At 42.2% G+C, this 22,240-nt stretch overlaps 1 protein-coding gene across 3 annotated transcripts in view; it reads left to right on the forward strand.

Annotated features, from left to right (window-relative positions):
- Nucleotides 1-22,240, forward strand: part of LOC148027453 (ARM repeat superfamily protein) — a 58,842-nt gene that overhangs the window by 32,897 nt on the left and 3,705 nt on the right. The window lies entirely within an intron of this gene.

The following is a 22,240-nucleotide window of genomic DNA, read 5'->3' on the forward strand; positions in this document are numbered from 1 at the left end:
AGTAGCATGTACACAGGGAATGGCTTCATGCCCTGATACAGAGCCGGCTGTGAAATGCAATAAACATGATGCAGATCATTCCATGACGATCTCTGAGAACCCTATCCCTTCCGAGTCTATGCTGCACTTGTACGCACAGGTTGCTAATCACTCTGATTGATCCGAGGACTTGGATTGGAACGATCTGCTAGACTTTGCTAACTCTTTGCTGGGTAAATATATTCAACATAACCATAGCAATATTCCAAATTGTGGTGAAGAGGACATCCTGGACACTCATGTTGACACACAAAAGTGCTTTTCTTTTCTGCTTTTTTATGAGCATGGAGTCATCCTTTTTTTTCAGAGCTAGGATCCTGGTGTTGCCTTGGATCCCTTGGTGGTTGACTTCTATTGTTGGGTGTAAAGTCCCTCCGGGTCTGTGTGTATAAACTTACTTATACGGGTGTGAACACACCCTTATTTGTACCCTAACATATAAATACATTTCATTCGTTGTGTCGTGACGATCTGGTACACAGTTGAGCTTGCTTTTCAGCTGATTAGCATTCTTAAACAGCCCCAAAACACACTTAATTAATGAAAAACCCTAAAAAGGGGAGCGGTCCGAGAGAGTTTCAGTAGTCCCCCAAAAACCCTAATTCTTTGGGGCACCCTTCAACATCTATAAATAGACAAGCTGCCCCCATTCAGCCTCAACTCCTTTTGTGCAGGTTTCTCACCCTTGTGTGCAGATTACAGCCATCAGTCCACACACATGTGGCTGTCTAGTCCTAGTGACTGCTGCCACACCTTCCCTTTGTTGCGTTTGCACCTCCAGTGTGTAGGTGACAGCTGGCAGCCCATCTCCCTCATCAGGCGGCCTTTTGCTGCTGTGTTTGGACCTCTTGATCACATGGCGGCACAGCTGGCGACTGCATCTACAACTTGTATTTGGTGTCTTCTCTCCAGGTGATAGCTTTCTCCATCAGGGGACAGCTCCTCCTCATCAAGGGACAACTGTCAGCCCTCTTCCACACCTTTCTAGCTTGTGTTTGATGTCCTAGGTCCTCGTGACACTTGCATTTGCTGCATCCTCTCCATCCCACACTCTGATTGGTGGTCACAGACTTGGGATCCATCCCTGGTGGACGTCACTCTCCGATACTTTGTTCTGTCCTTGAGTATCTGTATACTCTTACATTCATTTACAATATTCATTCACTTCAGAGTTGTGTTCTTCTCTCCCTGAGTTTTCTTCATAGAACACACCCTTATTTGTACCCTAACATATAAATACATTTTATTCTTTGTGTACCGTGATGAGTTGGTACACTCTTCTTGGGATTCTCTCACTCTCACACTCAACATTGCTCCTGCTCCATTTTTGTCTCACATTCCCATTGCACTCTCATCCCAACAAATTGGTATTAGAGTTGCAGCAAAGGTGCACGCGCTTCTCGAGGCTAGTGCGAGTCAATTCCAGCATGCACGCACGAAGGAGGAGGTAGGACGTCACTTTTGCAGCCAGGTAGACTAGGCGGTAGTTAGCTACAGTTAGTCGTGTTTAAGCAGCAGGCAGGCGACAATCGTGACCAGCATGGCAGCAAGAACATGCAGCGTGGTAGCAGGCGTCCAGCAATTGAGACTAGGAGACAGTGTGGTAGGCAAGCTGGCGGCAGCACTCGACAGTCAACATGATGTGGCCGCATCTCACTGGTCACGTCAGTACTTCTCAGACCAAATTCATAAATTTTTTTCAATTTTTATTAGGCAGGCCCCTACTCAATAATATGGATTTGCATGTGTAAGCATAGTTCTCAGATTTGTGCAAATTTGTGCCAGTGTGGCAGGCAAGTTGGCGGCAGCACTCGACAGTCAACATGATGTGGCTGCAGTCATCTCACTGGTCACGTCAGTACTTCTCAGACCAAATTCATAAATTTTTTTCAATTTTTATTAGGCAGGTCCCTACTCAATATTATGGGTTCGCATGTGTAAGCATAGTTCTCAGATTTGTGCAAATTTGTGCCCAAAAATTTGGGGCTTTTCCTAGATTTGATGCTATTCATGCATAATAGTGACATTGGACCTAGAAATTGCAGAGCAAGCACACATTGGCCTTGAAAATTTTGGGGCTTTTCATGTATCTGTAAAATTTTCCTCAACTAAGCTGAATTTACTAACATTATTGCACATTTGGACCCGAGAAATTTGGGGCTTTTGCAAAATTTTACTAAATTTGACAGTTTTATGCTCTTGAGAACATGTATTAATGCAATTGGGGCAGATTGGTCAGTGAAAATTTGGGGTTTTTGCTGAAATTTGTGAATTTTGGCAAAATTGATGTATGAAATGTGAAATGCACATTGGGGACATTGCTGAAGCAATCTTGGTGCTATAAGTAGTGTAATTCAAGTTTATTGTTTGCCACTTGTGAGATTTTGGAGAAATTGAAGAGAATTTTGGTGTTTTTTGTGTATCAGAAGTGCTTTTGGGCACATATGTATGCAATTGACCTGTTAGGCAGCTCCTATTGAGTTGATGTATTGCTGAATATTCATGGTGCAGCAGTCTTAGTGATCATTTGTAGATTTGGATTGTTGCAAATGTACTTTTGGTGATATTGCTGAAGTGGGAGTCACCTTGCAATGATGTATGCATGAAATATATGCTGAAATCTCAGTTATATTGATGAAAGTCATTCTTTCTATTGCTGTACGTGTATTTGGATTAAATCTTGCTCTTATTTCCTGAAATTTTGGGCTGAAATTAGCTGAATATTCAGCCTGTTATTTATCGTTATAAAATACAGCATTGTTACTTGGCACTTTATTGAATAACTGCCACTAATGCTTCTAGCAGTAGTGACACTAAATCCCTTTTTGAAATCAAGAGGTTTGATGGCATTGGCTTTGATCTGTGGAAGGATAGGATGCAAGGCATTTTGTTTCTCAAGGATTGTGATGATGCTCTCTTGAAAACCAAGCCTGTAGCTATGACAGATGAGGATTGGGCCAGACTTAACAAGAATACCATTGCATACATTAAAATGGTTGTGTCTGATGGTGTACTTATAGACATTAAGCATCTTGATACGGCTTATGCCATATGGAAAAAGTTAATGGACACTTATGAAAATACAACTCCAGTGAATCAAGTGTATCTGATGCGCAAGCTTGTGAACATGAAGTTGGATGAGTCCAAGCTAGCATCGGAGCATTTGAGTGCTTTCATAGGGATTTTGAGTCCGTTGGTTGTAGGACTCTGGTTTGTAGCCTTTTAATGATAAAATGAAGGCTATTTTCTTGTTGATGACTTTGCCTGATAGTTTGGAGTCCTTGGTTGTTTCACTAAGCAACAACCTTGATTTAACCTTTGATGGTGTTAGGGGCTCTATGTTCAATGAGGAGATCAGAAGAAAGTCTAGTGGAGAAAGCAGTGGTTTAGTCTATTATCTTAGAGACAGGTCACAGAAGAGGGGTAATATAGGAAGTAAAGGCAAAAGTAGGAGTAAAAGCAAGGGCAAACGGCAGGATGTTACCAGCTATCAGTGTGGGCGTAAAGGGCATTAAAAGCCCGATTGTCGGTACTACAAGAAAGAACAAGAAAGAAAGAAATAGAAAGGAAAGAAAAAGAAGGATGACAACAAAGATGATGACAGCTCTTTCTCTATAGAAGTTGCAAAGGAAAATGTTGCATCTAGTGCGGTCATTGAAAAGCTCTCTGACACTGGAGAGATGCTTGTTGTAGCCTCATGCAATGATGTAGATATTATGGCAGCAGGTGATATGCACATTACTAAAAAGGGGGAGGTAATTGATGCTTTCCTTTTAGCTCAAGATGGGTTGTTCCGATGATGGATAGTGGACAATGGTGTCTCTTTTCATGTTACTCCCTCTTTGGAGTCTTTTTTAAAATACACTGTAGGTTGCCTAGGCAAGGTTTACTTGGGCAACAACTATGCATGTGAGATAGAGGGTGTAGATAGCATTCACTTGGCCCTTGGAAACGACTGAGAGTTGATTTACAGGTAGATATGTACGTGGTATAAAGGAAAGTCTATTGTTAGTTGGGTAGCTTGATGCAAGAGGATATTTTACTACCTTTGGTGGTGGATCTTGGAAGGTCCACAAGGGTTCTATAATCACCCCAAAGAGGCTAGGGCATCGGACCAAGGGTGCTCATCAGTTGCCCAGGGGCCTACCAAGACTTGCAAAGGTGGATGGATTCAACAATGAACTTTTTGATGGTTTTTTTTTTTGGGCTTTTGGTGCGATTTATTCAAAAGATTTAAGTGATGGTTTCAAATAAGTTTTCGTCCCATTGAGTCACTGTGCCTCGAAGTACGGGAATATGAGGATGGATAGTCCCACTACCTTCATACAATAAGCAAAACAATCCCACTCACTACTAGGGTAAGTGCCTAGGGATTCCTAAGGGGGTGTGTGTGTGTGTGCCAATTATGAAGAGCAAGGCAAGATAGGTAAGCAAGCAAGACAAGTGAAGCTAGTGGGCAATACCTTCATACAATAAGCAAAACAATCCCACTCACCACTAGGGTAAGTGCCTAGGGATTGTTTTGCTTATTGTATAGTCCCACTACCTTCATACAATGAGGATGGATAGTCCCACTACCTTCATACAATAAGCAAAACAATCCCACTCACTACTAGGGTAAGTGCCTAGGGATTCCTAAGGGGGGGTGTGTGTGTGCCAATTATGAAGAGCAAGGCAAGACAGGTAAGCAAGCAAGACAAGCGAAGCTAGTGGGCAAGCATAGGAAAAATTACCTTTGGAGACTACCATGCTCAATGCCACGATTATGGTGGATCCAGAGTGACCACTCTAAGGGTGATTGAAAAGGGATAAATACGCATAGATGCATGTTTACATGAACAGAATGTCGATGCATGGGGTAATGCAAAGGATGATGCAAGTATTCATGCTCATGCAGAATGCGATGCAATGGTGCCACTTGGACAATCATTGTTTTTTCATATGGCAATCATGCGTCATATGCGGATGTGTATGAAAGTATGATTGGAGTATGATTCACACCTTGGGGCTGAATCATATGTTGCCCTAATTTTAATTTTAAAAAACTGTAAAAATGTATCTAAATCTAGTAAACTGAGTAAGCAAGACAACACACTGAATGATAATTAGAATCCCAAGTGTTCTAACACCACTTGCACTTGCATATAAATGCCCCCTTCCATTGCTTTAGAGTTGTTACAAAAAATCCCAAGTGCAATTTTTGATGAGAGATTCCATCTTTGACAGCATTACCTTATGCCATTTCTTGCTGCCTTTTCTGTCCATTGCTTCTTGGAAGCATGACGGTTCACCACAATCTATCAACATGACATAATCAACAGCATAATTGATAATAAGAACAAACCTATTTGGCCGTCTTTGCACTTTGGTCGACCTATAGACCCAATGGTCAAGATTTGCTGGCTGTTCAGCGTGGAAATTTGCATTAACAGCTTACTATTCTAAAGGTTTAGTATGCTGTACAATTGGTTCTAGGTGTTTCAAAGGCATCTGTTCTTGCTGAATTTGTGGTACATTATTGGCAAGATCTTGCTGATCATTTTCAGCATTATTCCTTGCATTATTAGGGACATTTTCAGCAGGTATTTGCTGTTGTCTAACGGGCATTCTTTGCTGTCCTATTGGTACATCCTTCGGAAATACAACCCTTTTGACCTCCTTTGTTTTTTCAGGCTGTTTGTGTATGCGATCTTCCCGGAAGATAACATCATTGTTGCGTACTACTTTTCTTTTCTCGGGATCCCATAATCAATATCCCATTTCACCTTCATCACCATATCCTAGGAAAATACATTTACAGGACTTTGACTTAAGTTTGTTGTATTTTTCCTTGCGAATGTGCACAAATGTTCGTAGTCAAATACTCTTAAGTGAGCATATGAAGGTGGCTTGCCCGACTACGCTTCTTGAGGGACTCCCCCCCTGCCCCCCCCCCCCAAAAAAAAAAATTTGGTGATCGATTAATCAAGTGTACAGTTGTCATAATAGCCTCTACCCAACATCCATGAGGTAATGTGACATCATTGTATGGACCTTGTCTTGAATGGTCTTGTTCATATCCCATAATCGATACCCCATTTCACCTTCATCACCATATCCTAGGAAAATACATTTACAGGACTTTGGCTCAAGTTCGCTATATTCTTCCTTGCGAATGTGCATAAATGTTCACAGCTAAGTACTCTCAAGTGAGCATACGAAGGTGGCTTGCCCGACCACACTTCTGGAGGGACACATACTCCCCACCATTGTTAGAGCAAAGACACTTTAATGTCTTGCTGGTCTGATTTTCAGCAAGTGCTAGGAAATTTTTAAATTTATCCAAGGCCTTATCTTTGGGACGGATTGGATAAATCCATACGTTGTGTGTGGCATCATCAACAAAGGTAATGAAGTACTTCTTGCCCCTAGAGATAATCCTGGCATTTAATATACATTTGAATGTACAAACTCTAAAGGTGAAGACTTTAGAGAAATAGATTTTTTAATGTGGCCTTTGAGCATGTTTACCATAAATACAATGATCACACTGTTCAAAATCACCATACCTCAAAGACGGCAAATAACCAAAGTGAGCAAGCACTTTCATTTCAGTTTGACTCATGTCCCAACCAGCTATGCCACAAAGAAACCCTTGGTTGCTCAGTTATGGCGATTACATGGTCACGCACACTAGATACATGCAAAGGATACAAAATATCACTTTTGGAGCCCTTGGCAACAATGCGAGAGGCCTTACAAATTTTCCATTTTCTATCCCAGAAGGTGGTGTGATAGCCTTCATCATCTAGTTGCCTTGTGCTTATCAAGCTCTTCTTGAGCTGAGGTGCATGTCTCACATTATGCAAAACAAACACAGAGCCATGCTGAAATTTCAGTTTCACATTGCCAATGCCTGCAATTTTATATACATAGTTATCCCCCATGTGGACAACATCACGTGCACCACCATTGTAGTAAAAAAAACCACTCATGGACATGAAAGGACGCACTTGAATCAAGTATCAAAGTGTGCATGTCACCCTCAGAATCTACAATCAATGCATGTGTACTCAAAGAAGCGGCAAAAAGTATATCACCATCACTGTCATTCTCATGAGTGACTACATTGGCCTCTTCTATTTTCACAATGCTCTTCTTTGGAGGTTGGCTGTCCTTTTTCTCAGCCTTGTTGTCTTCAGTGTTTTTGTTTTTGTCTTTCTGTTTCTTCAATTGAAAACAGTCTCGTTTGTAGTGCCCTTTTTTGCCACAATGATGGCACTCCACATTTTTGCCATGAGACTTGCTGCGTGCTCTATTTTCAGAACTGCCCTTTTGCTGAAATCTGCCTCTAGTGTGCAATGAATTAAAAGACTTGTTTGCTGAATTATTTTGCCTATTGAGTTCTTCCATCAGCAAAGAACTCTCCACATCAGAGTATAACAGCTGAGCATTCCAGTTACTGAAAGCCGTCCTGAAGGTATCCCAACTTTCAAGCAAAATGGATAGCAAGAAAGTAGCCTTGAACTCATCATCAATATAGAAATCCAAAGCAACCAGTTGACTGAAAATTGAGTTGAACCCATTTAAATGTACGGACATGGCTGTATCTTCTTTCATGCGAAAGTCCATTAAAATTTTCAGCCAATAAACCTTGCTGGCTGCACTTTTCTGAGCATATAATTCTTCAAGCCTTTGCCACATTGCATATGCTGAATTTAGCTTCTCAATATTAAAGAGCAAGTTGTCTGACACTGTGAGCTCAATGGTAGAGCAGGCAAGCTCATCCAAGTCATCTCACTATTCTTGTTCCATGTCTGCTAGTGTTATTCCCTTTGTTTTGATGGGCTTTACATGTTTCTTCTGCACCAAGACATTATAGGACTGCTTTTGCCATATTGCAAAATTATGTGCACCCTCAAGCTTCTTGATGTGCAAAAGATTGCTACTGTCAATGTTTCCAGCCATAATTTGCAGTACTAAATTAACTAAAAAAGTCACCAAATGCAAGCCCAAATGTCACACAAGTAACCATGGTACATTGCAAGTACTAACCAACAATGAAAATCCCGAGATTGCAGAAATTTCAGATCTGCAAGTAGATTTTCAGAATTGGAGAGTGTCTGTTGCTGCACTCCTCAAGCAATTACTCACACATTTAGAGACCAAGGCGCCAATTACATGTGAAATCCCTAAAAATTTCAATGAAATTTCTGCTCCAAAAGCATTCTTGGGCCCAAATTTGACAATTTTGATCAAAAGTCCCAAAATTTCAGAAGGAAATCCGTCCAGATGAAATCAATACATGTACCCAAGTGCATATACCAAACAATTGTTACACAAATTGTAGGGATTTTGCAAAAGCCTCAATATTCTTGGGTCCGAAGTGCACAAATTTTAGTGAAATTGAAGAAATTTCACCAAAATGTGAAAAGCCTCAAAATTTCTATGGCAAATGTGGACAAAATGTGCAATTTCTGAGTTAGATTGTCTTGTCTTGCGTTGAAGTCCCCAAATCTGGGAAAAGCCCGAATTTCCTTGGGGAAAATTGCACGTGCTTGTGTGTGTGAATGCTCGGGAGAGGGGAGAAAGAAAAAATGGAAGAAATTAAGAAAATTGAGGAAAAAAAGAATGGGCCGTTGACCAGGACCCGCCGTCTCCCGCTTGTTGGCCTTGCTTTCATGTCACCCGTCTGACTTGCATCAGATCAGCGACTTGATGGACCTGTGCTGCATGTCGCTCGCGACCTGTTGCCTACGCCCGAAGAGCCTGCGTTGCGTGTTGACTTGCAACTTGTGGCTTGTGGTGTCAACTTGCGACTCGTGACTTGTTGCCTGTGCCTGACCAAGCTCTCTTGCCGGCGGTCCTGCACGTTGCGTGTCGACCTGTCAGCTGCTCGCCTGTAACTGGCCCTGATATCAGTTTGATAGTCTAGCTAGGATCGAGACTAAGTGCTATGTAGACTGAGTGTAGAAAGAAGAGAGCAAGAGGAGTGAGAGCACGACACAATCAGTATTTGGTACCATGACGAGATGTACCACTTTAGGTTTAGATAATATATAAAGTACAAGAGTGTAAGGGTGAGTTAACATCGGAACACTGTAAAAGGCACGATGAGCCTTTATTCCCAACAGGCTACACTATGTCCGCTCTAGGAGTTATGAGATCGATAGCTCCACTGTCTAGAAGATGAGTGGGCATATGCACATATCTCATCAGGAGGCAACTCGTTGATGTGAATGAGACTCGCACCCGATGTCTATAAGGAGACGATAGGGGCCGCTGTAGACTAGTCAGACAAACCCTTTGGAGTTGAGTAGTTTGCTGATTGTGATGATTGACCGGTGGTAGTGTGGGTTTGGCCTTGCCATTGCCCCTACTAAGGTTGATATCACCCTGCTTCTCTTGTTGGGGGTTACCCGACTAGGGTGCGGGGGTTTGATTTTTGGATTTTGATTGTGTGCCTCTTGCCTTAGATCGACACTCCTCATCATAATGGCCCTTTTGACAATGTTGACAATATCTATTATTTTTCGGTACATTTTACCATCCAGGGTTAAGTGTAGATTGATTGGTTACCTAGGACTCACTATCCCTACTGTGGTTGTGATTTTGATTTTGATTTTGATTCGAGTTTTGTGTGCTCTTGCCTTGTTGCCCCCTTTGAGAAGATGCAACTAGAGGCCCCTCTATCGAGGACATGTTATAAAATTGATCGAATAACCACGAATAACGCAACAATTGACACTCAAACTCATATAATGTGGGCATTTGAGGTTATGAAATCACATGGTGCAAAAAATGAAAATATTTTCTTGGTAGCTTGTTAAGAAACAGGGTAAATTGATCGTTAGAGGACTTAGGAGCCTTAGTGGTTGAGAACTCGGTGAGGAGACGGCGATACTCAGCCAACTTGACTATCAAGTCATCTATGTCTATGACTTTGAAATTTTGGAGCTCATGATTCAAATTGATGCGATGAATCCTATTCCGAGCTGCATAGTGGTCAAGCAAGTGTTTCGAACGCTTGGATGCTAAGTTGAAATACTGACGTTGAGAGTGAAACTCAAGGAATAAGTCCTGTATGAGCTCGATAATAGTGGAGGCGTTACGAGCCTTCCATGAGCGAACGACCTCGTATGGAATAAGGGTGAGATCAGGTTGGGGTTTCAACCCCTACACTAAATCCCATAGGTTCTGAGAGTCTAAGACATGCCTCATCAAATTTGACCAAGTAGTGTAGTTTGACTCGTTGAAACGAATCTTTTCATTAAAAGCATGCTTGGCAGATGAAGAGCTAGAACCTTGAGGTGTTTGGGAAGGTGGATAGATGGGATAAGATGGTGGTGGTGGATAAGAAGGAGGAGGGGGTAAAGATGGATAGGTAGAAGAAATAGGCTATTGATGTACAATGAGTAGCGATTGCTACGGAGGTACCAAAATGGACATAGATCCATATGATACCGTATGTGTAGGTGGAGACATTGGGACACAATAGCCTTGTCCAAATGTCGACTGGGGCACAACATAATGATCAGATGGTCCACTAGGTAACACCGTAGAGACAAACTACAATACCAAATGATCTACACTCGAGTATGTCTGGGATGCACTCTTGGAGGGATAACTTGAAAGTGTGTGTGTGGGAGGTTGAGCCTTTGTCACAGGTACACTATCCGGAAATGGGTATGTAGAGGTCCCAAAGGTTGTGCCTAATGTGTAGAACCCCTCGGTGTGGTGTGTGGTGGATAATGTGGTGCACTTAATGGAAGCAGAAAGGAAGGTGCAACAGAAGATAAGAGAGGGATGGGTGGAAGTCCAAATGGATTTATGATGGATGTTGTGGGAAACATGGTTTGTTCGTTTTGTCCATTAAATGCACTAGATGAAGATGCACCTACTCCATATTGACCATGAGGAATAAAATCATTTGAAGGAAAAGGAAGGGTAGGAATATTTACAAGTTCTTCTTTTAGCTTCTTATCTAGTTTTGAGTTCGTGAAGAAATATCTCTCTTTCTCATTACTCACAAACCAAAGCTTGTTTTGAAGAGTTCCTTCTAGTTGAGCATCTTCCGATCCAACAAAAAATAGAATCAGTTGACATAGAATCTGAAATAATAGGGTTCGTACTTGGCATTGGAGAAAAGTACTATGGAAGTGATGTGTAATCCGAGCCAAGTTCCACTTGCAGATGGCCGATCTGTAGTGGAGATTCCGAAGGTCGTGCAAGATCATTAGTTCTGTGCACTGAATCTAAAGGAGAAAACTCAGGCTTACCTTCAACCTAGCCCTATGCATGAGGATGAGATCATGCTTAGCGGCAAAAATTCGAATGGTTTGTGGACTCCATGGTAGTCCAATGGTTCCTCGCCCATCTCAGATTGGACAATAGCAAGTTGAGAGGTCCACTTCTGATTGTTTCTGTCCATGTTTGGCTGTGGAGACTTGAGTGGTATTGTGAATGTGTTCGAAGTCATCTAACCCTTCTGTTCTTCTTGCTTTTGCAAATGAGCTTTCCGATCAAAGGCCAAGGTTTCTCAAAGAGTACCTAGCTCTGATGCCATGTGAAGAAATGCTCTAAATTCAAAAAGCACAAAACCAATTGTACGACAAAGCACAGACTAATAAACTCAAAACACAGTTAGGGTTAAGGTTACTCAGAGATAGTGAACACAATGAATAATAAAGTGAATGAATAATGAATATATACTGCTCATGCGGCAAACACACTATGCAATGAATATTGAACCTTGAAGTCTTGTATCTCTGGGATCAAGCAGAGGTTATGAGTTGTAGAGTGTGTTGTTCTCCAAACGGATTCCGAATTGTAGCAAAGGCAGCCTCCATGTGTCGAACACTAGCAATTGCAGCCAAGGAAGGTTGGATCTGATATAGATAGTTGTGCAAGAGAGAGAAATACTAAAAACGTAGGTACTTGAGGGGAGAGAAAATGTGAATAATAGCTGTTAGGTGCAAAGGTAGCAGACAGAGGTGAGAGAATGTTAGGGCGGCAGCCAGAAACTGAAAATGCAGCACTCAGAGGAGAGAGAAGATCGGCGTGACAGTTTCAGACTGATGGTGATAGCACCAAATGTGGACGTCATCATCAAACGTAGCAGAAAATTGTAGGCAACAGCTCCCGGAAACTCGATGAAGGCTGCAGACAATCGTTGAAGTTTGAAATCAGGCGCCAAATGGTAGTAGATGGTTGGGGGAAGCTCTAATTGCGATGTCCTCTGTGAATGGGGTGTGGACAGCAAAGATACAGCTCCTAAAACCTACAAAAACAAGGGAGAGTGGTGAGTTGCATGCCTATTTATAGAATGTTTGGGGCACCTAAATTAGGGTTTTGCATGTGGGACACTTACTATCTAGGATCGTGTTTCATTTTAAAATAAGAGATTTTCTTCATTAATTAAGCATGTTTTAGGGCTGTGTAAGTCACGCTAATGCATTTTTAGCTCAACAATGAAGAGGATAAGCCCTCTTCATCTAGGTTTGACCATCAGGGGCAAAATGCTTTTGTGATATTGGCTGATTTTTTGTGTACTTGAAAAGTTAGCTGAAAAAGTCAACACAAGGCAAGATCAGCCTCACATATAATTTTCATCTTGCTTTCTTAGTGCATGAAGATTGCCACTCCGAATGTTCGTGGGATTTGCTCTTGTAGCAACAACACGACATGTGGCATGTTTTGCATGAGAATAAATGGGATGCCTTATGTGCTGTTGAGCACAGAGAGTCATGATGATGTTGGAAAGATTGTCGAATGTCATGGATTTCAACTGTTTTATGTTGGGAGTGCCACAATCCACTATTATGGTGTCCTTATGATTGTTCATTAGAGATTACAACCAGTTCTTGTGAAAAATGATGTATTTGGCTGTTTTTTGGTGATTAAAATTATGGTTGATGGCAAGGTTTTATGGCTGGTGGGTCTCTATGCATAGAATGATTCCTTGCCTCGTCTCAGTTTATGGGCTCACTTGTTCCTTGGTAGACTAGGCTCAATGATGGGAGATTTTAATGTGTGTTACTTCCTCGAAGTCTACCTATGAGCACCCAGTGACGGGTGCATTGGAATGTAGTGCTTGGGATGAATTTGCATCGACTGTTCTTAAATAGGATCTCTGTTCTTGGCTTTGCCCATTTTCTTTGGGATTTACCTTTCATTCAGCATAGCATATGGTGACATGGAGTTGTATGGATCGCATGTATGTTATGCAGGATGATGCTTTCTTGCCAGAGATTTTGGAGATGAGGCATTGTAGCAGTATGCATTACCTACTCACTTCACATTGTGGTTTGAAATACTTGGCCAGCCTATCACTCCCTTTGCAGAATTTCTGTATAGGCTCCCCTTGCATTGCAATTCCTCCTTTTCGAGTCATACAATTTTCAGTGGCTAACTAGGATAGCTGCTTGACAAATTTTTCCTGGACTTTCCATATGTGGGTAGTGCCACTTTTGAGTGATTGGCACAAAATGTGTAGAGGATTGCTGAAGAATATGGGATTTGCCATGCTTCTCTTTGCAGGCAATGTATGAATGTTGTGGCAGAATTGTTGGCCTTAGTGCATTCTTTATTAATTGAGTCTCCAGATGATGATTTCTTGGCTTCCTTGTTTGTGCACTTCGCTGATCTTACTAAGCACTTGCAGCTGCATTCTTTTCAACGAGCCAAGAAGGCGTTATGGAGTTGATCCTTGAAACCCCTTGCCCTTTAACGCTCAAACATTGGTGACCGATTTCCTTGATGGGTTCTATGTACAATATATTTTCAAAGGTCCTAGCTAATCATCTTCATGAGCATCTCCCTTCCATTGTGCATTCCTCTTAGTATGGGGTTCATTAAGGGCAGGAATATTTTGCACAATATATTGAATATGTAGATGCACATTGATTATGTGCAACACTCCAACCAATGGGTTGTTCTTGTCTAGTTAGATTTGGATAAGGCCTTTGATTACTTGGAATGGTCTTTTCTGGTCGAGCTTATGTAAACCATGATTTTTGGGCCACACATCTCTAGATTGATATACACTATTAGCAGCAATGCCTTTACTTGACATATTTATTTCATGCTATGGAAAAAAGATGCGATGTTGTAGTGCTGAAATTATATTTAGTTGAGCATTACAACAAGAATGTCTTTAGATAGTGAGATGGGATCAAGCAAGGAGATGTCTCTCAATCTGAAAAATTCATGAAGTGGTGGAAAAAAGACAATGCTTGATCTTGGACAAGGCACGCAACATGGGCAGCAAGCTGATATTGTTGGTTTAGACCAAAATGTGGGTCTTTCTAGGCCTTTGGAAGCTGATGATTTGTGAGAGGGAGAGGAATTTTAAGACTGATTTAAATTGTTGGAGCTTGCTGGATTGAGACTGAGTGAGCTGAGGTTGAGAGTGTTAGATATCGCGCAGAGAGCAGTAGAAAAGAGTAAGTCACAAGAGTGTAAGCACGACACAATGGGTATCTGGTACAATGATGAATGTACCACTTTTTAGGTTTAGATAGTATCTAAAGTACAAGAGTGTAAGGGTGTGTTTACACCCGAACACTGAAAAAGGCATAGTAAGCCCTTATTCCCAACAACCTCCCACCTTAAGGCAACGTGCGTGAAGGAAGAGAAAAGAATCAGCTAAGTCTATGTATGTACACAGCTGAAATATACATATACTATCCAACCCCCATCATCTAGCGGCAATGAGCAAACCGCTCTGTTGGAAGACCCTTCGTGAGAAGGTTTGCAGGGTTATCATCTGTATGTACCTTGACAAGCTCAATGCTCTTGTTGTCAAGTACATCCTGGATAAAGTGATACTTCACTTGCATGTGCTTTGTCTTTGCGTGAAAGACAATATTCCGTGCTAGCATGATAGCACTCTGACTGTTAGAGTGGAGGATAGGAGCCTCTGTAATACCAAGCTCTCTCAGAAGACGTGAAAGCCATAAAGCCTCTTTGCATGCCTCAATGGCAGCCACATACTCTGCCTCTGTAGTAGACAATACAACACACTTTTGCACCCTGGATATCCAAGAGACTGCTCCACCTGTGAATGTGAACACATATCCTAAAGTAGACTTCTTGTAGTCAGGATGGCCAGCATAACCTGCATCCATGAACCCAACAATAGATGACTTCTGCTTACCAAAGCAGATACACAAATCCTTTGTGCCCTTAAGGTATCTCATGATGGCCTTCATTGCTTCCCAATGCTTTTTGCTAGGATATGCTATGTATCTGCTAACCACTCCCACTGCAAATGCAATGTTAGGAAGTGTAGTAACCATAGTATACATCAAGCTACCAACAATTGAAGCATAAGGTATCTTGGCCATTTCAGCCTTTCCATCATGAGATGTAGGGTTGTCATTTGCAGTAAGTTTCACATATGGAGACAATGGTACACCAATGGCTTTCCCTCGTCCATATTGATACGCTGCAAAACTTTAATGACATACTCTTGCTGTGACAGATAAAGAAGACCGTTTGATATGTCTCTGAGTATACGCTTGCCAAGAATGTGATTGGTCTCACCAAGATCCTTAATTTCAAAGCTATTGTGTAAACTTTGTTTCAAGGAGTCCAAGGCATAAACATCCTTGCTTGCAATCAACATGTCATCCATATACAAAACCAAGAGAATAAGACTGCCATCTACTGCCTTTGTGGTGTATAAGTAGTGATCAACTTGAGAACGATGAAATCCCTTAGATTGCATAAATGTATCAAATTTATGATACCATTCTCGTGGCGCTTGCTTCAGCCCATACAAACTCTTGTTGAGTTTACATGCCATGCGCTCTTTCTCCTTTGTAGCAAAACCTCTAGGCTGCTGCATATAGATCTCCTCATGTAGATCACCATGTAAGAAAGTGGTTTTTACATCCATTTGTATGAGTTCCATGTCTTCAGATGCAACCAAGCCCAAGATGGTCCGCAAAGTAGTCATTTTGACTACAGGAGAAAAGATTTCATCAAAATCAATTCTAGGTTTTTGCTTGTACCCTTTAGCAACTAGACACACCTTGTACTTTGGCAGAGAACCAGAAGTGACTTTCATTTTGTAAACCCATTTGCAAGGTAGCACTTTTTGCCCTTTAGGCAAATGCACCAAATCCCAAGTGCCATTCTTCATGAGAGATTCCATCTCTGACAGCATTGCTCTGTGCCATTCCTTACTACCCTTTCTGTTCATTGCTTCTTGGAAGCATGACGGCTCACCACAATCTGTTAATGACATAATCAGCCACATAGTTTACCCCAAGAACGAACCTATTTGGCTGTCTTTGCACTTTGGTTGACCTACGGACCCAATGGTCAAGATTTGTTGGCTATTCAGCCTGCAAATCTGCATTAACAACTTGTTGTTCTACAGGTTCAGCAGTGTGCTGTATAGCTAGTTTTGGTTGTTCTAAATGTACATGTTCTTGCTAAATTTGTGGTACATCATGGGCAAGATCTTGGTGATCATGTTCAGTATAATTTCGGTCAAGATTTGTTGGCTGTTCAGCGTGCAAATCTGCATTAACAACTTGTTGTTCTACTAGTTCAGCAACGTGCTGTATAGCTAGTTCTGGTTGTTCTAAAGGTACATGTTCTTTCTTGCTCAATTTGTGGTACATCACGGGCAAGATCTTGGTGATTATGTTCAGCATCATTTCTTGCATTTTCAGGAACATTTACAGCAGGTATTTGCTGTTGCCTAATGGACATTCTTTGCTGTCCTATTGGTACATCCTCCTGGAAGAGAACCCTTCTGACCTCTTGTGTCTTTTTGGGCTGTTTGTGCATGCGATCTTCCTAGAAGATAACATCATTGCTGCGTACTACTTTTCTTTTCTCGTGATCCCATAATTGATACCCCGTCTCACCTTCATCACCATATCCTAGGAAAATACATTTCCAGGACTTTGGCTCAAGTTTGCTTCGTTCTTCCTTGTGAATGTGCACAAATGCCTCGCAGCCAAACACTCTCAAGTGAGCATACGAAGGTGGCTTTCCCGACCACGCTTCTTGAGGGACTTTCCCCCCAAAGACCTATTTGGTGATCGAGTAATCAAGTGTACGGCTATCATAATAGCCTCTGCCCAAAATCCATGGGGTAAAGATTATGTGACATCATTGTACGGACCTTGTCTTGAATGGTCCTGTTCATACGCTCTACAATACCATTTTGGGGGGGATTATGAGGGGTAGTGAGCTCTCTTTTAATCCCTTTGCTGTCACAAAAGTCCTGAAGGGCTTTGCATACATATTCCCCACCATTGTCAGAGCGAAGGCATTTTAATGTCTTGTTGGTCTGATTTTCAGCAAGTGCCAAGAAATTTTGAAATTTATCTAGTGCCTTGTCTTTGCGACAGATTGGATAAAATCATACTTTGTATGTGGCATTATCAACAAAGGTAATGAAGTACTTCTTTCCCTTAGAGATAATTGTGGCATTTGATATACATCTGAATTTACCAACTCTAAGGGTGAAGACTTTAAAGAAATAGGTTTTTTATGTGACGTTTGAGCATGTTTACCATAAATACAATGATCACACTGTTCAAAATCAGCATATCTCAAAGATGGCAAATAACCCAAGCGAGCGAGTACTTTCATTCCAGTTTGACTTATGTGTCCCATATGCAATGCCACAAAGAAACACTTGGCTGCTCGGTTATGGTGACTACATGGTCATGCACACTAGATACATGCATAGGATACAAAGTATCACTTTTGGAGCCCTTGGCAACAATACGAGAGCCCTTACAAAATTTCCATTTGTCGAAGGTGATCTGATTATCAAAGTGCAACGATGCAGAAGCGTAGGATTGAGACTGAGAGAGAGTGAATACAAAGAGAAGAGAGAGAGAGAGAAGACAGTGAAACATAGAAAATCTGCTATGTAGTATGCTATATAGGAGTGTAGAAATATACACGGGTGCAGAGAAAATATCTGCGTTTATCTCTACCTTGAGGACCTCGATCTGTAGCCCACGTGCCTTTAGTCACAGCAGGCTGTCTCTGTCAGATCTCAAGATCTAGAATGTGATCAAAGTGCTGGATTGGAATTGCTATAAATAGTAGTGGAAAAATACCACGAAAACGACCAAAAAAATAGGTCGATTGCATAAAACAGTCTGACTCCTCTTGTCCCGACTGTGTTGACGTGGCATGTGTCCGACTGTACTGCTTGCTGACATGGCTCCTCTGCGCTGACGTGGCACTTTGCTTGTCCAGGAAATGACTCTCTAACACCCTCTTTTAGATCGTGGACAGGTCAAAAGATAGAGGGATCTGGCATGTCTCCGAAGAAGAGCCTGGAAAAGCGCCTTCATGAACAAATCTGCAAGATTATCCTCCGTCTTGCAGTACTCCACATCAATAGTTCCATCCAAAAGCTTCTCCCGAATGAAGTGATACTAGATTTCAATGTACTTCGTCCGGGCATGGAATACAAGATTCCGTACCAAGGTGCAATGTAACTCTCATTGTTTCACCGCAGAAGAGTAGGACGAGTCTGGGGGCAGCCAAGCTCCTCCAACAATCTTGAAAACCACACAACCTCACATGTGGTAGAAGATGCGGCTCGATACTCTGCCTCAGTAGAAGAAAGGGCTATGGTGGGTTGCTTCTTGCTGCTCAATGAGATAACACCTGTACCCAAGGTAAAACAGTAGCTTGTAGTAGACCTCTGGTGGTCCACATCGCCAGCCCACCAATCCAAGTCACTCCAACCGGCAAGAACAAGATCGGAAGCATCAGTATCTGTTGGATAAGAAATCCCTAAGTCAGAGGTTCCCCTCAAATACCGAAGAATCCTCAAGGCAGCTTGCCAATGCACCTGTTTTGGTTCACTCATGAACCCCGCCAAAAGACCCACAACAAAACAAAGATCAACAGGAGTGTTGAGTAGCCAAATCAATGATCCAATCAACTAACGGTAGCGGGAAGCATCCGTCAAGGGAGAATCGGAGTGTGAAGTGGCCTTCCAGTTCGGATCCAGAGGAGTAGAAATGGTCCGACAAGTCTCCATCTCAAAAGTCACCAAGAGCTCCTGAATGTACCTTTGCTGAGAGATAAAAATCCCCCTTTGAGACTGATAAATCTCGTGACCCAAGAAGAAATGAAGAAGCCCCAAATCTGTCATCCTGAACGTTTGATGTAAAGCTGTCTTGGTCGCTTGGACCTTTCGTGCATGATCCCCTGTCAGAATCAAATCATCAACATACAATACAAACAACGCAACCAGCCTCGGAAGTGTGCATATAAAGCTGCGGATCGGCCTGGGAGTGCCGATAGCCCAACTTTGACTGAAGAAACGAGTTAATCTTCTCGTTCCATGCACGCGGTGCTTGCTTGAGGCCATACCAGGCCTTCTTCAACCTGTAAAATTTTCCATCCGAGGATCCAAAGCCAGGAGGCTGCTCTACATAGATCTCCTCTTGCAAGTCACCATTGAGAAAGGCCAACTTTACATCCAACTGATAGACAAGCCATCTCCTATGACTAGCCAAGGCAAGAACAACTCGAATAGTCACCATACGAGTAGTTGGGGCAGAAGTATCATGGAAGTCAATGCTCGGGCATTGAGCAAAACCTTTAGCAACAAGGCGAGCCTTGTGCTTGTCTAAAGAACCATTGCTAATGTACTTGGTCTTGAAGATCCACTTGATGCCAATCACCTTCTTGTGAGAGGGACGAGGCACAAGGGACTAAGTGCCATTCCTCTCAATAGCCTCCAACTCGGCTTCCATAGCCTTCCGCCAATGGTCAGACTGAGGTTGGACCTCTCCTCGTCACTCTCCATTTACTGAAGACTCGTGAACATCCATTTGCGGAAGCTCCACTGGGGTGGCTGGTGGAAGGTAAGACTCTGAATCAGAAGAAGAATCTCCATCAAGAGGCTCTGGCTCCAAAGAAATTGTCTCGAGAGCCCAACTCTCCCCTGGATCTCCAAGGACGGGGTGGTCCTCACCCCCCTTTGTGGTCGGAACTTCCACGAACCGTACATCTCGGCTCGTGTAGACATCCCGCTTGACGGGATCAAATAGCTGTAGCTAACAAAAACCTGTCGTCGGGAAGCTGCCTCGAACTTGTCACGCTGCGTCTTTGGGATGTACACATAGGCGTCACACCCAAAGATCCTGAAATAAGAGACATTAGGCTTAGTCCCAAAGTAAGCCTCAAAAGATGTCATAAGTCTACAAAAGCTTTGTGAAAGTCTACAAAGCAACAATAGATCCTCTTGTCTCGGGCTCGACCCTCCTCAATAATGGCTCTAAGTGTGAGAATATGATCCAGCGTGGTGTATCTTCGTCTGAAACCTGCATGTCCTTGTGCTCTCTTGCCTTGCATTTCAGCCCACTCACTGAGTTCATACTCCAATATAGATCCATATATCTTGGCCAAAGTATGACCGATCATGATAGTCCTGTAGTTGCTAGGAATCAGGGGATCACCACTTTTAAATAGCGGAATGATAGTGCTGTTTGACCAACTTATAGGGAAACCTTCACATACTACTCTATTGAACATATGTGCTAATATGTCGCAAGCATGTGAGAAAAGTTCTGCTACTAGTCCATCCTCATCCTGTGCCCTCCCATTTTGTAATCTATAAATTGCATCCCTAACCATTTTCCATGTGAAGAAAGACCATTGTGTTGGTCTATAAGCTTGTGGGGGCTGCATAGGTGGCTGTCGTGGCAGGTCATACAGCTGTCTCTCATAGTCAAGCCAAGTATCTGTTGATGTAATTTGTATGGGGGGCTGTCTTTCATGAAACATCTTCCATTCACTCTTGAGAGAGAGAGAGAGAGAGAGAGAGAGAGAGAGAGAGAGAGAGGGCTACTATTGAAAGCTAATACTGTATGGGGATTGCGTAAATCTCAGTCATGGTAGAAGGTAACTGTGATGGAGGGCTGGTTGAACAAGACACCTTTCAAATGCAAGGTCTTTCTTTGGAGGGTGATGAATGGTGGTCTTCCTCTTGCTTCAGCCCTTTCCAAGCGTTGAATCTCTAACGGCAATTGTTTCTTTTGCACCACCAGTGTGGAATTGGCCCGTCATCGATTTATTTCTTGCCCTCTCGCTAAGAAAATCTGGTCACTCTTGTCAGCGGTTTGGCGAGCAGTGGTTGGTTTCTCGCTAAGCCCTTTTGATTGGGTTTTTGTGCGGCCCAAATACCCCACACCGGCACAATCGCATATGAAGATCTTGTTTCACTTTCTTAGATACTGGGGTTGTTGGCACAATTGGACCATTCATAATGCTTTTCTTTTTGATTCAGCCTCTAATGTTTAGGGACATATTGCTAGGCTTAAAGGTCTCTTGCATTGGCAGATAGATCTCATTCGGCACTCTGACTTACTCCCTCGGGAGGACTTAGTTCCCTGGCATATGGCAATTTCCTCTGCATCTTTGCTATGACTTTTGTAACTCTTTTGTCGTTTAGTATTTTATAAATATAACATCCATTACGAAAAAAAAAAGAAGGCTACCATTGCTGCTGCAATAGTTGATAGGCCATTCCCAGCCAATAGGAGACCCTCTAGGAGCTAGTGACATGCCTAGAAAAGACTATATAGCTGACAGTACTTTGAGGGTTGTTTCAGCCTAGCAATGTTCCATCAAACGAAGACAGCTTTCATGGTTGGCTAGAGAGGGGAGCACCTGTTTTCTTTTATTTTCTTATGATGGAGTTTGAATATTTTCTCCTTAGCATTCTCTCTCATCTCTAGCGTGTTCTCATCCTTCCTTAACAATTCCAGAAAATTCAGCCATTGGAGGTGGAATTTTTACTAATCTCTATTGTTAACCCTAATTTATAGTAGAAATTAGCGTTTTGACACCTACCTCAAGAAGCATGCTTAGTAATTCAAGGTCTAGAGACTTGAACTTTGGTCATTGAAATTGGGGTGATTTCAAGAGATTCAAGTGGCCATCCAGCTAGCAAACATTTGGGGTTGAATTTGTCACCCAAGGAATTCAATTGAAGGCCAATCCCAGAGCAAGCCAAGGGGCAAATCGGTTTGGAGGCTAGTTGTTCATTTATGACAACAAGAGGCATATGGAGAGTGAAGGAGATTAAGGGAATCTCAGTGTATTTCATCCAGATTGCAATTCAAGATAAAGAAATACCGCAAGGGGTGCCAATCTTAGGGCTCATAGGCTGTCCATTGTCCAAGATTTAGTAAATTGTGCATTTCAATATTATGCAATC

The sequence above is a fragment of the Lygodium microphyllum genome, chromosome 12 (genome assembly GCF_053477565.2).
Source record: "Lygodium microphyllum isolate KBCC chromosome 12, Lygodium_microphyllum_v1.1.10, whole genome shotgun sequence".
NCBI classification, from domain to species: Eukaryota; Viridiplantae; Streptophyta; class Polypodiopsida; order Schizaeales; family Lygodiaceae; genus Lygodium; species Lygodium microphyllum.